General features: G+C 33.9%; 1 pseudogene; it reads left to right on the top strand.

Annotated features, from left to right (window-relative positions):
• Nucleotides 1-1041: 1041 nt before the first annotated feature.
• Nucleotides 1042-8298, top strand: LOC116631415 (annotated as a pseudogene).
• Nucleotides 8299-17369: the final 9071 nt, after the last annotated feature.

Raw genomic sequence — 17369 nt, 5'->3', positions numbered from 1 at the left:
TTTATTTTCAATTTTAACAATGAGGAAATTGAAACTCAGGATGGTTAACCAACTTGCTCAAGGTCACACAATCAGAATAACAAGGCTCGGATTTCCATTCAATATGCTGTTCTTAAATTAAGACTCTGTTTCTCTTGCATAAATACCCACGTGAGATATAGCTGAATTATATGGTAGATGTATTTTCAATTATTTTAGAAACTCTCAAATAATTTTCCAAGTGGTTATGAAATTTTACATCCTCATCAGCAGTTTATTAGTGTTCCAGCACTACCATATTTTGCCAGAACTTGGCATTTTCGGTCATTTAAAATTTTAGCAACTCTAATTGGTATGTGTTAGTATCAGACCGAGGTTTGTACTTGTATTCTCCTAGTGATAAATATATTGAGCATCATTCCTGTGCTTATTGGTCATTCATAAATCTTCTGTGATGTGTCTGCTCAAACCTTTTACCCATGTTTATTGGGTTGTTTGTCATATGTCCACACAACGATTTCTACATAAATGTTCACAGCTGTTTTATTCACAATAGCCAAAATATGGCAAACAACTTAAATACCCAATGATAGGTGAATGGATACATAATATAGATGATATATCAGTACAATGAATACTAGACAACAACCAGAAACTACTGACACATATAGCAAAGTGAATGAACCTCAGAATCATTGTGCAGAGTGAAAGAAGCCATACCCCAAGAGAACATACTATATGATTCCATTTATAAATAAATAGATGACTGATAGGTAGACATATATAGATGTAGACATATAAATTCATCATTCCAGAAAGTGCAAATTAATCTATAGTGACAAAAATCAAATCAACATTTGCCTGGGGCCATGGTTAGGGGACATCTTGAGGGGGGTGAATATGTTATAGTTTCATTGCAACAACGATGTGGCCAGGGTATACATGTGTCAAAACTCTTCAAATTGTATACTTTACGTGGGAATAGAAAGTATACCTCAGGTTGATAATAAACAAAAAGACATACATACAAACAAACAAACATACATACATACATACTAGGGAATGCATCAGATAAAATATGATTTTGGTATTATTCTTCTCACCGTGCCTAATAAGACTAAAGTAAGTGTCTCTATCCAGAAATATCTCTACCTTGGTTTTGATCTTATCTGTTGTACCTTTTGTTGCATCCCCTTATTTCCATGTCATCACTGATTTTTCCAACAACCCCATCAATGAAATTTTGAAAACTCTCAATTTGTTCATAGTGGCTTATCTTTAAGACTTTAAGTTCAGAGTCAACATTGCTTCTAAAGTCATAAGGTATTCTTTCTCTCTTTGGGCATATATATCACAAAATATTCTATTTCAAGAATGGTATTCTCTGCTAATGCGTAACTTTCAAAACATTCATTACTCCTGAGAATTATCAGGAAATGGATTCTCTCTTTGCCAATTACAATCCCAGTATGAGTAATTAAATATACACAATAATTTCAACATGAAGAGGACAATTTTTAGGTTCAACATTATCTTTTTTTTTTTAAATCTCTCTCTCAAACATCTACTCATGATAAAAACTCAACAAATCAGGCAAAGAAGAAACACATCTCAACACAATAAAGGCCATATATGATAAGCCCACAGTTAATATTACACTCAGCGAAGAAAGGTTGAAAGCTTTTCCTCTAAGATCAGGAATAACACAAGGGTTGGTTCACTCTGACCAGTCCTATTCAATATATGGCTGAAAGTCCTAGGCAGAGTAGTCAGGCAAGAAAAAGAAATGAATGACATCAGAATTGGAAAGCAAGAAGTACAATGGTCTCTATTTGTGGGTGATATGATTTTATATAGAGAAAATCCTAAAGACTCAACCAAAAAATTGTTAGATCTAATCAATGAATTCAATAAAGTTGCAGGATATAAAATTAACATACAAAAACCAGTAGTGTTTCTGGGGTGCCTGGGTGGCTCAGTGGGTTAAGCATCTGCCTTCAGCTCAGGTCGTGATCTCAGGATCCTGGGATCGAGCCCCACATTTGGCTCCCTTCTCAACAGGGTGTCTGCTTCTCCCTCCGCTCATGCTCTGCCTCTCTCCCAAATAAATTAAAACAAAACAAAACAAAACAAAAAAAACTTAAAAACAAATCAGTAGTGTTTCTATACCCTAACAATAAATTTTCTGAAAAACAAAAAAATTGATCCAGCAAACAGTAGCATTAATTTTTTTAAATTAGGAATAATTTAACTAAGGGAGTAAAATATCTCTACCCTGAAAACTATAAGACATTGATAAAATAAATGAAAACACAAATAAATAGAAAGGTATCCCATGTGAATGGATTTGAAGAAATGATATTGTTAAAATGTCAATACTAATGAAAGCCATTTATAGATTCAATGAAATCCCTATGAAGATTCCAATGGCATTTTTTACAAAAGTAAAATTTATACAGAACCACAAGAAACTCCAAATAGCCAAAGAAATCCTGAGAAAGAAGAACAAAAAAGAAGGCTTCACACTTCCTGATTTCAACCTATATTATAAAGCTATAGTCATCAAAATAGTATGGTACTGACATAAAAACAGATAAGCAGACCAACAGAACAGAATCAAGAGCCCAGAAACAAACTCAAGCATGTATGGTCAACTAATATTTGACAAGGGAGCCAAGAATACTCCATGGAGGAGACAGTCTCTTCAATAAATGGTGCTGGGTTAACTGGATATTCACATATTAAAAAAAAAATGAGAATGGGACCCGTAACTTACACCTTTCCTAAAAATTTCCTAAAGATTAAAGACTTAAATGTAAGGCTTGAAATCATGAAACTACTAAAAGAAAACATAAGAATAAAGTTCCTTGGCATGGGTCTTGGTAATAATTTTTTGGATATGACTGCTAAAGCACAAGCAACAAAATAAAAAATAAACAAGTGAGACTACATCAAACTAAAAATCTTCTGCACAGAAAAAAAATCAACAAAGTGAAAAGACAATCTATGGAATGGAAGAAAAGTATTTTCCAACCATATATCTGATAAAAGATTAGTATCCTAAATATATAAAAACTCATACAATAGCAAAAAAATCCATAAATAACCCAATTTTAAAAATGGGCAAAGGACCCGAACAGACATTTTTCCAAAGAAGATATATAAAAGTCAACATCACTAGTCATTAGGGAAATGCAAATTAAAACCACAATGAGATACTACCTCATGCTTGTTAGAATGGCTATTATCAAAAAGACAAGAGGTAACAAATGCAGAAATGGATGTGGAGAAAAGGGAACCCTTGTGCATTGTTGGTGGGATTCTATATTAGTGCAGCCACTATGGAAAACAGTATAGAGGATCCTCAAAAAATTAAAAATAGAACTACTACATGATCCAGCAATTCTACTTCTGGGGATATATCCAAAGGGAAAAAAACCACTAACTCAAAAAGATATCCTCACCCTTAGGTTCACAGAAGCATTATTTACAATAGCCAAAATATGGAAGCAACTGCAGTGTTCATCACAATGAATGACTGGATAGAGAAATTGTGGTATATAAATACAATAGAATATTATTCAGCCATCAAAAAAAAAAAAAAAAGGAAATCCTCCCATTTGCGACAATATGAGTGGAACTTGAAGGCATTATGCTAAGTGAAATAAGTCAGACTAAGAAAGACAAATACTGTATGATCTCACTTATATGTGGAATCTGTGGTTACCAGAAGTGGAGGTTGCGGGGGAGGAGTATTGGAGGGACATGGTCAAAAGGTACAAACATTCAGTTATAAGATAAATAAGCACTAGGGATGTAATGTACAACATGATGACTACAGCTAATACTGTTGTTGTAAGATATATAGAAAAGTTTTTTATTTTTTATTTTTTTATTGTTATGTTAATCCCCATACATTACATATAGAAAAGTTTTTAAGAGATTACATCCCAAGAGTTCTTGTCACAAGGAGAAAGTCTCCCCCCCCCTTTTTTTTCTTTCCTCCTTTCTTTTCTTTTAATTGTCTCTATATGAGAATATAGAGATATTCTCTATAGCTGATATTAGCTGATCCTATTGTGGTAATCATTTCACAATATATGTAAATACATGGAATTTACCCAGTAATGTATACCAATGATTTCTCAATACAGTGGAAAAAATAAAATGAATTAAAAGTAAAAAAAAAAGCCTATCCCAACATAGTCATCAAAAGTTGCCTAAGCCGACAAAGGCATCAAAAGAGTAAAACTCCAGCCCACCTGCAGCTTCTGGGTCTTTACCGTTACATGGACTTTTGCAGATAGACTGGCATCATAAAAATAATGCCTTCAATGCTAAAAATGCTTTTAGAATCCAAAATTTTCTAATAGTGGAATGAAGTTCCTCATAGTGGGGTCCTTGCAATACTTCAATCACTTCAGCTATGGTCAATCTCAACCTTCTACTCAATGGCCAAATACAGCTTACAAACTATATCTTCAGAACACAAATCACTTTGCCAGAATTATCTAAAGAAACTATGTAAAATCAACAACTCAAAACTAAATAGTGTTTCTATCACTTCAATGAGATTCATTTTGTAATTATTATCGACAGAAAAAATAAGTACCTATACCTATAGATATCACATATGTCATCATACTCTACAGCTATAAATGCTTTTTAACATAAAAAAAGAAACAGTCAATATCTATTGAATGAATGAATGAATTTCATATTAGGTCTAAAAATAATTATTTTAAAAATTGTTGAACTTTCCTCAGAATCAGAAATAAATTGCAATATATTATGGAGACTGATAGTACTCTAACATCACCATAACACCTTCCTCTTTAAACATCTCTCTCATGCCTTTAAAATCTGACACCTGAAGGGGAAATACATACAAGAAGAAATTTAACTGAGACTGAGTGGGAAATCTAGCTCAACCATCACATTTGAAAATGAGTGCTCCACCTGATTCCTAGCTTTAAAAATTAGGCTGGGTGATTTCCACATTTTCCCATGTAGTTATGGGTCAATAAATCACTTGGAGGACTACTGCTAATAAATTAGATGGAATGCAAATATACAGATTTGCTCAGGTTAAACTCAGGGTTGTTTTTTTTTTTTTTTTTAATTTCCTGATCCTGATATTTCAAGTATCCTAATACCCATCTTTCAATGAAAAAAAAAAAAAAATTCCACCTATCTGGTCTCGCTCTAAATAGAGCTAGAGCATTTCCTTCAGAAATCTATCCTTGTTTCCCTCATCAATTTCTCAAGATGTTCACCTCTCCCTGACTCAGTTATTCCCCTTTTAATTGTCAGCATAAACTAATTTTGTTCCAGATGTTTGCCAGGGAGTGCAATATATATAAATATCTACTGAGGTAAGAGGCATACATATGATATTATGCATCTAGTTGTTCTGAAATTTAATCCTAGATAAAGCCAGACTAATAGAAAGCTCTGTGTGCACTGACTTACTTTACAAAAATCAGTAAAACACTGGATTTACTGATTTACTTTTTGACAGAATGAACCAGAACATTATAATATATTAAATATATATTTAAAGTCATTTACCAATCTTTAAGAATACTGGTAGATCTATAAAATTTTATTTTCAAAGCAAAAATTATTTCTTTTTTTTTTAAGATTTATTTATTTGAGATAGAGCACACAGCAGGTAAAGGGGGAGAGAGAGAGAGAGAGAATCCCAAGCAGATTCCTAGCTGAGCGTGGAGCCTGGCACAGGGCTCAATCTCACCATCCTGAGATCAAGACCTGAGCTGAAATCAAGAGTCAGAAACTCAGCCAACTGAGCCACCCAGGCACCCCATCAAAGGAAAAAATATTTTTTAAAAATGAAATATATCTATGCATTTTAAGTAAAAAAAAAATCTGTGGTTATGTTTTCTGAAATTTAAAAAAATACATAAGCAGAATGATTTCTATACATATTTAGGTTTTGTTGAAATTTAGATTATAGAGGCTTAACTGTATCAGTTTCTATTATAATAAGTGTATTTCATGAAGAACTTCTTTTTAATATGATTCTTTTTTTTTTTTTAAGATTCTATTTATTTATTTGACAGAGAGAGACACAGTGAGAGAGGGAACACAAGCAGGGGGAGTGGGAGGGGGAGAAACAGGGCTCCTGGCTGAGCAGGGAGCCCGATGTGGGGCTTGATCCCAGGACCCCGGGATCATGACCTGAGCTGAAGGCAGACGCTTAATGACTGAGCCACCCAGGCACCCCTTTAATATGATTCTTTAAACCTTTTTAATAAGTCATCTCCAAAGCTGCATTTTATGTCAATAAATCTGAAATTGACCCCACCTTCAAATAATTCTCTTTAGATCATTATATTTTTAATATTTTTAATGGAGAAAATATTGTCTCTATAGGTGCTGAGGTACCTGGTAAGATCAAATCATATTCTGCAAAAAGGAGGATATTCTTTAAGTTTTTCATATTGAAATGCAAAAATATTTCAGTCCAAGTATTTTTCAAAAGATTCTCTCCCTCCATTCAAAATGTCCTTCTTTAATAAATATTTTTATAAGAAAATACAAACAAAATAAGTTCTCTCTACTCATAATAACTTGTTTTCCTAAATTTGAATAATGCAAAATCACAGACTTCATCAATTGTGTTCCACTTTACCAAGATATAAATTTATCCACTTGAAAAATATAAGCTCCATGGAAAGATTTCTGTCACAGGTCAAAATGCTACAAGTAATGTTACAGACTTTCAGAATTATGCATTAGCATAATTCAACACCTTTTTTTTTCTTCCTTTTGTTTTCATAGGAGTACATTTCATGTTCTTCCAGTTTACAAGACTTTTTCAATAACTACAATTCACTAAATTTCTAAACTGAAGATTTTAGTATTCCATTTGTTGAACATTTGACTAAAATTTATTTTTAACAAATATTTTAACAAAAATATTACTAAATTTAAAAAATTGTATATTTTGAGGACTACAGATTTTGATTGATAGAATATCACTTTTTCAGATGCTTGCAGCAAAGTTTATTCCAAGTACATTTATGTTTCATAGGTTTTTTAAGTTAGTAGGATAGATTTATAATCCTATGTTATATTCTACCAAACTTATTTTGTCTTTTCACCACATAAAACACATACATTTATTTTTGGTGGTTAACTTTTTAAATAAATTTTTAAAAACATTAATAGTAATGTCAGAGGGTCCACCTTAAACAGAAGGAACATCAAAAGTTCTACACTGACTTCAAAAATTGGAAGAGAAAAAAAAAAACCGTTACTAGAATTAATTTATCTTGCTCTTTGAAATTTTTGATGACACATGTAAAACTAGGCATCCTCTAACTGTTCATTAAGGTTTTCGTGTGCTAATGTAGCTAACACATTAACAGCTAGCACTTACGTCTCTTTCTTTATGTGCATAAGAAAATTTGGGATTAAAAAAATGAGTGAAGTTGGAAGTTCAGCTTCTGGATGAATTTTGTTGTATGTAAACAATACCATAATAGTAAAATAAGTGAAATTAAATTTAGAAGTCATTGGATCCAAATGAAAAGGCATCCTTCAGAATATGTCAATATATCTTTTACAGCTTCATATATTAGAGCATCATCAGTGAGCATGGTCTATTGAAAATAACTGCAGACTTTTAAAGTAGATGTTGACTCTGCTGGAGCAGATTTGCGTTTTCTGATTTTTATGTGGTCAGGGCCCCCAGAGTGGATAGCAACTCTTGACAAATATTTTGTGCAAATTATATATTCATCTTCATATTTCTTTTGAGAATTGAGGTTAGACAGTGAGGCAGGAATTAACTTTTTATTAAATATATACTTTGTTCCCTTTCACAAAGACGGCACCCAAGGCAAAGAAGGAAGCCCCTGTCCCTCCCAAAGCTGAAGCCAAAGCAAAGGCTTTGAAGGACAAGAAAGCGGTGCTGAAAAGTGTCCACAGTCACACAAAAAAAAGAAGATCCACAGGTCACCTAGGTCCAAGATACTGCATCTCCGAAGGCAACCCAAATATCCTCCAATGAGCGCCCCCCGGAGAAACAAGCTTGATCACTATGCCATCATCAAGTTCCCCCTGACTACCCAGTCAGCCGTGAAGAAAACGGAAGACAACAACACATTTATGTTCAATGTGGATGTCAAAGCCAACAAGCACCCGATCAAACAGGCTGTGAAGAAGCTCTATGACATCAACATGGCCAACGTCAACACCCTGATCAGGCCCAATGGAGTGAAGAAGGCATACATTCCACTGGTTCCTGACTATGATGCTGTGGATGTTGCCAACAAAATTGGGATCATCTAAACTGAGTCCAGCTGGCTAAATATAAATATAAATTTTTTCACCAAAAATATATATGTATATACTTTGTTTCTGTGAACCCATTTTTGCAAAAAAAAGGTATATTGCAAAATTAAAACAAACAATAAAATAAATAGGTTTAGATGTACATTATTCATTTTAAAAATCACTCTAGCAAGAGCATTCATACTGCTCTTTATATTTTCTATGGCAAGACTGTTCAGCCTCTATTTCCAACACATATTTCCAAGGATTAACAGCTATCCTATTAAATGGGGACCTGGAAGCTTCATGCACCTAGCAGGCCACTGCACGGGGCCACAGTATAACCAGCTATGGCACCAACTGGCCACCAGGAACAGCAAAGTGGATAAATGGAAGAAGTAAGTTATTCCTACCCTCCTGTGTGGAGGGACACTTCCTTTTAATAGAGAGCTTGCAAGCTTATTTTGATTGGGAGTTGTTAATTATGTTTTATCTGATAGAGGTTTGAAAAGGAAATATCAATTATCTACGACTGTGTTTTAGATTTTATATTAAAGAATATTGTTAATTGCACAAGAATCACCTACAGTCTTAATAGAAACTAGGGCAGTAAGTAAAAATTGGGAGTCAAACAAACCAATCTTATGCTTAGTTTAATGCAACTATTAATAAAATTTTATTATAAAAGCAAACCAACAAACTCTGGCACAATTCACGACAGGACAGGATGTGGTGCCAGGACAATGGGTATAAGCTGGATTCATCTTAGACAAACTGGAATATGGTCACCTTTATTAAACCCAAAGCCCGAAATCTTTGATAACCCTATTTGAGTTTATTTTTCTTGATAAGCTCCTCCCTTTAAAAAAAAAAAAAAAAAGAGTCACTGTAACCAATTTCTCTCAACTTCTACATATTAAATCCAAATCTGCATGGCTTTTCCTTTGTGTTTTGCCTTGAAAATTTGACAGCACTTACATTATATAAAAGTCCATAAATCTCCATACATTTCTTGTTTCAATTGATTTTGACCATTAACATAATAAAAAAGGAAAATTACTGAAGACACTTCTCAAATTTTACATCAATGTTTAGCAAATTTGCATACATTTATTATGAAGTCTTGGCTGATTATTCAGACATTTTCCATAAATTTCCTTTAGTATTATAAATAATATACTATACATGCTGCATCTCTAGGGATTATAGAATATATTTATGTTTTACCATAACTTATCTAAAAGGTTAAATTTTAATTAGAGTCAAATACAGCAATTCTCTAGATACTTGAGGATCCTTTTAGAATGCAATTCTCTTCTGAGATTAGGGACAATAAGAATAAATATACGTTAACCCATGAACACAGATCTGCGTTGTTCCTAGTAGCTAGTTACTATTACATTATGCTTTATCCTATGTTGCTGCAGGGTAGTAAAATTACTTTATTTAGTTTTTCCAATTTCATCAATGCAGTGGACACTTGTTTATATTCCCAGCATCTATAGCCCCATCTTCTGATAACAGCTCCAATGCTACTCTCAGTAAATATGGTTTGGGGCAAGGACAGAGCCCCAGAAGCTATATTACCCAATTTTCTCAAGATAGATGATAAAACAGGTGATACATTAGGTAAGTAGGTAGGTAGGTAGACAGATATATTTTCTTCAACCAGTGTGAAATGAATTTTGTGTCACTTGCAACTGATAAAATTCTAATAAAAAGATGACCATAGCTTATGGAATTACGAATATTTTACCACATGGTCCTTATTTTAATGTAATATGACTCTGCCTTTGGGAGAAGAGCTGAATGACAAATGTAAAAAATAACAAACTTTGCTTTAAGTTATGCTCATGATGCTTTAACTCAAATAAAATGTAAGCATGTTTACTTGCATTTGTCCTCACGTACATTAATTTCCCCATTAGATATAAAGGAAGACTGGTATTTTCATAGTATACTTCCAAACACTGGTATTCAGACACCTAAAGAATGGTTACGACCAACCCAATGTTTCCTTATAAATTAAGTGCTGACCATCAAACAGGTGATTTCATCCACATTATGGACATCAGTTAATATGGAAAAATAATCTATTTGTTGGTTTATTTTTAATTTTACATGTCAAAGTATACATGTTCTTCTCCCACACCCACAACTCCCATCTTGATAAATATTTCAGAATTTGGTCATCACATTGCTCCAAATGAACAGACAACATTATACAATTACAGATGAATCAGAGTGCATGCAAAAAGCAGCTGAGCAGCTGCAGTTCATGTAGTTTGTGTACAGGAATCTATTTTACAGCCTGAGCTACAGCACATCCAGTATTTCTGTCATGAAATTGCCTTGATTTCTCAGATCCCAAGGACTATTAAATAAGATTTCCTACCTTGACGTAAGTAGAATAAACCCTCTGGTTCAGATGACGGGGTTGTGCCTTGGGGAGTGGCAGCAGACTTTGTTTATACTAGAGATCTAACTAAGGGGTTATAAATGTTCTGTAAAAGTAAGTTAGTTTATAAGATGAATTGATTGAACTGATTTTAAAAACCTCTAGGAGAGATCTCATGCAAAGCACAGGTTACGGGAAGACTCGGCAATATTGACTGGGAAAGGAAAACATCAGAAATGGTAAAGGAAGAAAAGTTGTGTGTTTTGGAGAGAATAGTCCCAAAGAAAGGACCGCTTGGCTGGACTTCAAAAGCATTGTGGTGTTTAACATTTTCCTTCTGTAGTTGGTATGCCTTATATGTGTCTATTGACTTCGACATTGTCTGTCTCACAATGCAATCTCTAAAAGGCACGGACTGTTCTACAGAGCTTGGCAAGGAGCCACATAGTCATGGACATTTAATAAATGCCCTTTGATCTGAAGACCTGGAGGGAAATGGGGATGAAGAAGACTACATAAGAAAAAGAAAGGAAAAAGAAACATTTATTTGTAAGATCAAGGGAATTAAAAGTGCCATTTTTTTTATTTCATGAACTAATGTTCAAATAATCCTGAAGTGTTATATTCTTTATCTTGCATAAACAATTGGCATAGGTAATGACAGTGTTGTTAAAAATCATCATTTACCTGAGAACTATGCAGACCCAAAATTAATAACTGAGAAGAATCTTGACAATGCCAGCAGTGGCGCTCCTTCCATTGGGTCCTGGGAGTACTGTGGGGGCTTTATGTACTGGCATACATCTTTGATGACTTCCTCAGTTTTGATAATACAAATAATAATTTTGGCTCACTGACAAGCTCACCACATAATATTTAGCTGCCAATAAAGATGACCCACACTCTAGATTTTTGTCAGGGCACATGATATTAAACTCACTACTGCCCAATATCAAAAGTTGATTTAAGAGAAAACAATATTTAGGAAGGATTGCCTAAAGATTCTCTAACCTATTTCTCTAGATACCAAGATACCTGTGCCTTTATTGAGCTCTTCAGATAGCTGTACATCCGAAGACAACTGTATTGGTGCCCCATGGGACTAGTTTGATTAAATTGTGATTTGGTGTAATTCCATTAGCCTGATATTGAGTGACATTTTAAGAAATAGCCCAGTGCAATTCAAAGTTATCCTTACCAGAAGACGGGGCTGAGAATTTTTTTTTCATTAGACTGTAGTATACTCTTTGGGAGGAACTCAGAAAAAAATTATTTTTTTTAATCTTACAGACATTATGCATCATCCATTTATCCTAGTTTCTCTTCTAATTTTCTACCATAGAGGTTAGAATGAAATTATGACCAAACTTTTTGTGTTCTAGCCTCATTTCAAGTTCTATTTATACGTCTACCCTGGTGACCTCTTTAAAACATATTTCTACTTTATTATTTTGCTGGATTTTTGGTATTTCATAAATCTTCTTAATCGTCTCTGGACTGATAAAGGACATAAATAAATAATTTTAATATAAATAGATTTTTTTTAAGATTTTATTTATTTATTTGACAGAGAGACAGCGAGAGAGGGAACACAAGCAGTGGGAGTGTGAGAGGGAGAAGCAGGCTTCCCGCTGAGCAGGGAGCCCGATGCGGGGCTCGATCCCAGGACCCTGGGATCATGACCTGAGCTGAAGGCAGATGCTTAACAGCTGAGCCACCCAGGTGCGCCAATATAAATAGATTTAACAACAAATATGGTATATTTTAAAGTTTAAAAAGAGCACTGAAAAACTGAACTTATAAAATATGTGTTTAAAGGGTGACTGTGTGTGTGTGTGTGTGTGTGTGTGTGTGTGTGTGTGTTGGAAGGGACTGTAGTATAGTTGAAAAAATTTAATTGGGAATATGATACCAAAATTACTGAAGGTTATGAGACGAATCTAATTATACTTATATTTACCATATACTGGGTGCTTATACTTTGTGTCTGATACTGGGTTAGCCATACTTCAATCATTTTGTAGTTGAGAAAAATGAAGCTCAAGAAATAACTTAATTTGACCAAGCTTATACTAAGAGTGTGTGTTAGAACTGAAACTTTTGCCCAGGTCTTTCTCACTTCAAATATAGTATAAAAGCTCCTGGGAAGCCTTTCAAGATAATATTTAAGTTATGTGCTTTTTAGTTAAAGCAGGAGCTGAAGAAAAGTAGCTCATACCGCAGAGACACAGGCCAGCTTATCCTTTCCCTATGGCAATCTCAACAGCACCAAATTGCTGCCAAATGGGCAATTAAATCTTGAATGCATCAATAGTGATATAAGCACAGAAACAGATGAATCTATTCTATTCTGAACTGGTTATGCCACATCTTATACACATTTGGAGAAACACAATTTCAGAAGGAATCTGGCACACAGAAGTGTTCACAGGGAACAGTAAGCAAGTAGTTCATATGAAACACATTGCAAAAATAGACCGTATTTAACCTATTTAAGAAAAATACAATGTCATTTATTACAATTATATTGTGTCATAAGCACCCACAGAACCTAGTGGAACACTGCAATGAACATTATTTTGGTCCTGAATCTATGATTAGGCTGAATGGTTCTGCTATCTGAAGCTGGTCTTGATAAGGTCTACTCATATGCCTGTGTTCAGCAGTGGGTTGACTAGGCACCTCTACTCATTTTGGCTGGCATTTCTCTCGTATCTTCTGCCCCAGCTAGATTAACTAGACAGCCCGCTGACTATCCAGTCTATTCTTCTGAGAGGTTAGTCAAGGCATGCTATCATGGTAAAGGCACAGGAAAAAAAGACAAAATGAAAGCAGGAGTAGATTTAAAATATATTTTTGTTGTTAAATCTATTTATGTTAATATTATTTATTTATGTATTTTATTATTCCAGAGAAGATTAGGAAGATTTATAAAATACCAATACTACTTGGGACCTAGGCTTAGAACTGACATAATGTAATTTTTGCTATATTCTCTTAGCTAACACAAATCACAAGGCTACTCAAATACAAAGAGTAGGGTAACAGACGCAACTTGATGGGAGGTACGGGAAAGTCATTTTGGGATGGGCATGGATACAGGAAGACTGGTGGAGAATTGGGGCCATTTTGCAAACGTTTTACCACAAATACTAAGTGAAAACACAATATAGTTCTTCCAATATTTGTTAAGTCTCTGTATTTCTCGAAACTATTAAAACTCTAATTTGGTCTTTTTCAGTTCTCCAATTCTTTGCACTCCTCTTCCTTAAATCTCTAGGCACTTAGGATTCATGTGCTACTCTAGCTTGTCTGAATCCCCCCGGTTTAATCATTTCAGCACAGCCAACTATGATGCCTCAAGAACATTAATCATTTTATTTGAAACTCCACTATTCTCCTCATACCAGTATTAACTATCAGGCAACATTCAACATTTGGTCTCCTACTCCCACTCAAGAAATAATTTTTACAGGAAATTTTTCAACATGGCTAAATAGATCCAGTGTCATTTATAATACTATTTCAATTGGGCTTTCACTGCTATATCCTTTTATTCATCTCTTGATAACACCATTGTTTTATTCCCAAAGCAGCTCTTCCAAGACTTTTCTATATTCTTTAAATGCATCACATCCCTTATGCTCAAAAATAGGCCAATGTTCTAATTTACTGACAAGACTACTATTGTGAAATATGCATGCCATGGTCTCAGTTTATGGCTGTCGCCAAACCCTCTGATCGCTTTAAAATGTTTCCTCTTTCCCATTATTTCTATGTTGGAGGAAGAGGTATTTTCCTCATCCCTAATAAGGATTAACCTCTTTATTTCTTTCTCTGCCATTGCACAACCTGGGACTTAATCCTCTTTTCTTTTCTCTTCCCAGAAACTCTACTGAGACTTCTCCTATCTACATGAGAATATGCTCATGGCTTTCTTATACTAAAAAAAACAAAACCAGAAACTTTTCTTTTCAGGTTTGTCTGATATTTTCCCCTCAGGCTTCTATTGCTAATTTCAAAGAATCATTTACATTCTGTGGACATAAGTTTACTACTATCACATTTCTTAAACCCTTACTACGTGGCTTCTTCCTCATAGAACTGAACCTTTAATGGAAATGTTCTGAAGCTTTCTGATGACTTATTAAGCACTAGTACTTGCTCTCTATATTGTTTATTCTTGACATTTTCTGCAACCATCAATTCTCTCTTACTATGTAAAATTTATACATTCTTTTCATTTTGTAATTTTGTTACTTTGATTTTCTTTTAACTATGCTTCCTTTGTTTTATCTCATTCTTCTCTAGGGTCCTTTTTTTTTGTACTCCTCACTAAATAAATAATATATTTAGTAACATTTACTGAACACCTACTTTCTACTAGACATTATACTACCTTATACTTTCTACATTATACTACTATACTATGCAAATTTTTATATGCATCTCTTTTGACCTCATACAAACCCTATGAGGGAACTGTAATAAATATTTCTATATTGCAGATAAAAATTTTGAAACTCAGGTTAATTAATTTGGCTAAATTTGCACAGGTATTACATGGTAAATGTTGGATTCAAACTGTCTACATTCAGACATTGATCTTAATTACTACTATATTTGGTCAATAAATAGTGTTCTACATTTGTCCTTCAATATTTTTCCCTTTATTTGGTTGTTAACTTCACTCTTCCTTTCATTTTTCTACCATCCTTTGTATTCAGATACTCCTATTAGTCACTCCAGTTCTGACCCCTCACCTGTCCTTTGGTCTCCTAAGGTCACCTTTAATTAACTGTAGCTCATCTGTAACTCACCCATTCTCTAGTCCTACATCCACCTGTCCTCTTGTCATGTATCCCCTGTCAAACTGAGAATAAAAGAGGTACACTAAAATTTACTGAATGCCACACACCTTGCCATCATTCTCATAAATAATGACAGTTACCATTTATTGTTTCATGTTTATGAGGCACTGTGAGAAGCATCCTCCACATAATTACCTTATTTAACCTTCTAAAACTTTTGAAAATAGAAAGATCTAATAGTACTGGGCTTATATTAATACATGCCAACAGTCAAATAAGAAGTAAAAATAAAAATATTTATACTACTGTCCACAATATTTCATCTTATGCCTGATTTGCTTCATTAATATAGATTTCCCAAGTTGGGCCTGAAGCATTTGAATTTGCAACCCTGACTTAACAAATAAGAACTCTCATTGATCTCTTTTTCCACTACATTTCTTCTGCCTGAATTCATCTCTCTCAAGAATCTTTGTCTTTTAATGTTTTAGTGCAACTTGAAATAAAACAAACAACAGTAAGAATTTATTGACTTGTTTCTGAAAATTCATTATAAAGGTAGGCTTATACATTTTTTCCATGTTTTGGCTCTAGTTCCTTATGATTTGGGAGGCTCTGCATCCAATGTGTGTCGGCTTCGTTGCTGCCCTGGGTTCACAAATAGCCACAAGCATCAACCAACCGCAAGTACATTCTTCATCATTCATATCCAGGGAGGAGGATGTTTCCTCCCCCTACCATCAAATTGTATCCTGAATTACACCTGTGTTGAACAACCTGGATGCCCTTGGGCATGCCATTTATTGATTGACGTGGGTTTGGGTTCCTTGAAGCAATTACCATGACAAGAGATTTAAATTGACTCCTAGACAAATCAGGTCTACCCATGGATACCAGAGCACAGACAACCTAAAACCTTTTAATCTTTGCACAATGTATGAGGTTGTAATATATGATGTAATGTATAATGCTATTTTCTTTATCTTCCTGCATGGGTGAAACTCCAGCTTTTATACATTTGCATCCTGAGGTTACCTAACACAGCGTCTTAAATATAAGTTACAACATATATTTGTGAGCAAATATTGAGCAGCTTGACAGTCTGAGAAGCAAAAAAAGTTCAAAGTTAATGTGTTTAATGAGCTCTAGCAAAGCAAGCACAATTTAAGGTACAGAACTATATATATTTATATGTATATGAAGCTTATAAGTTAATCATAAATTTATTCCTTTTAAAAAATACACATAGCTCTATAGCATATGGAGGTATACATTTGAATTGTGAAGGGAGGTTACTTTTTCTCTGTCCATTCAAAATTTTATAAATAAAAGCATTATTTTTTTCTAAATGGATTTTTCCTAAGAAGGCATCTGGAATTCTATTAATAAAATATTAAATTTTGCATAATGTTAGAAAATAATTTATATAACTTTAAATCACAGAATTTAAATTTCTCGGCTGTTTCATTTTTCAGATATATGTGACATGGCACCAAAAAAATCCATCCCAACTATAGCATCTATTCTCTTGACAACAGACTGCAGGAAATATAGAGTTACTGAATTGAGTTGAATAATTCCATTCAGAAGTGGACTTTTCCAGTATTTTGGAACACAAACTAAAACTTTAGAAGTTATCTACATTACCCATATCAGAAACTTGTGAAGATATTCACAGAAGCAAAAAATTATATTGCCTGGAGATGATGCATTAGTTTTTATTCATCATAGTACAATAAAGTCTTTTTAGAAATATTTCCTAAGGATTGGGTATTTGAGCACTACATATGAGAAAATAATTTCTCAGGATATACATGGATGTTTCATTCTAAAGGATTATGTTGCTGTGTAATTCTTCAACTAAAATGGTTGTTTAAGCC

The sequence above is a fragment of the Phoca vitulina genome, unplaced genomic scaffold (assembly GCF_004348235.1).
Source record: "Phoca vitulina isolate PV1807 unplaced genomic scaffold, GSC_HSeal_1.0 scaffold5, whole genome shotgun sequence".
Classification (NCBI taxonomy): Eukaryota; Metazoa; Chordata; class Mammalia; order Carnivora; family Phocidae; genus Phoca; species Phoca vitulina.
This window is presented reverse-complemented; position numbering and strand designations above follow the sequence as displayed.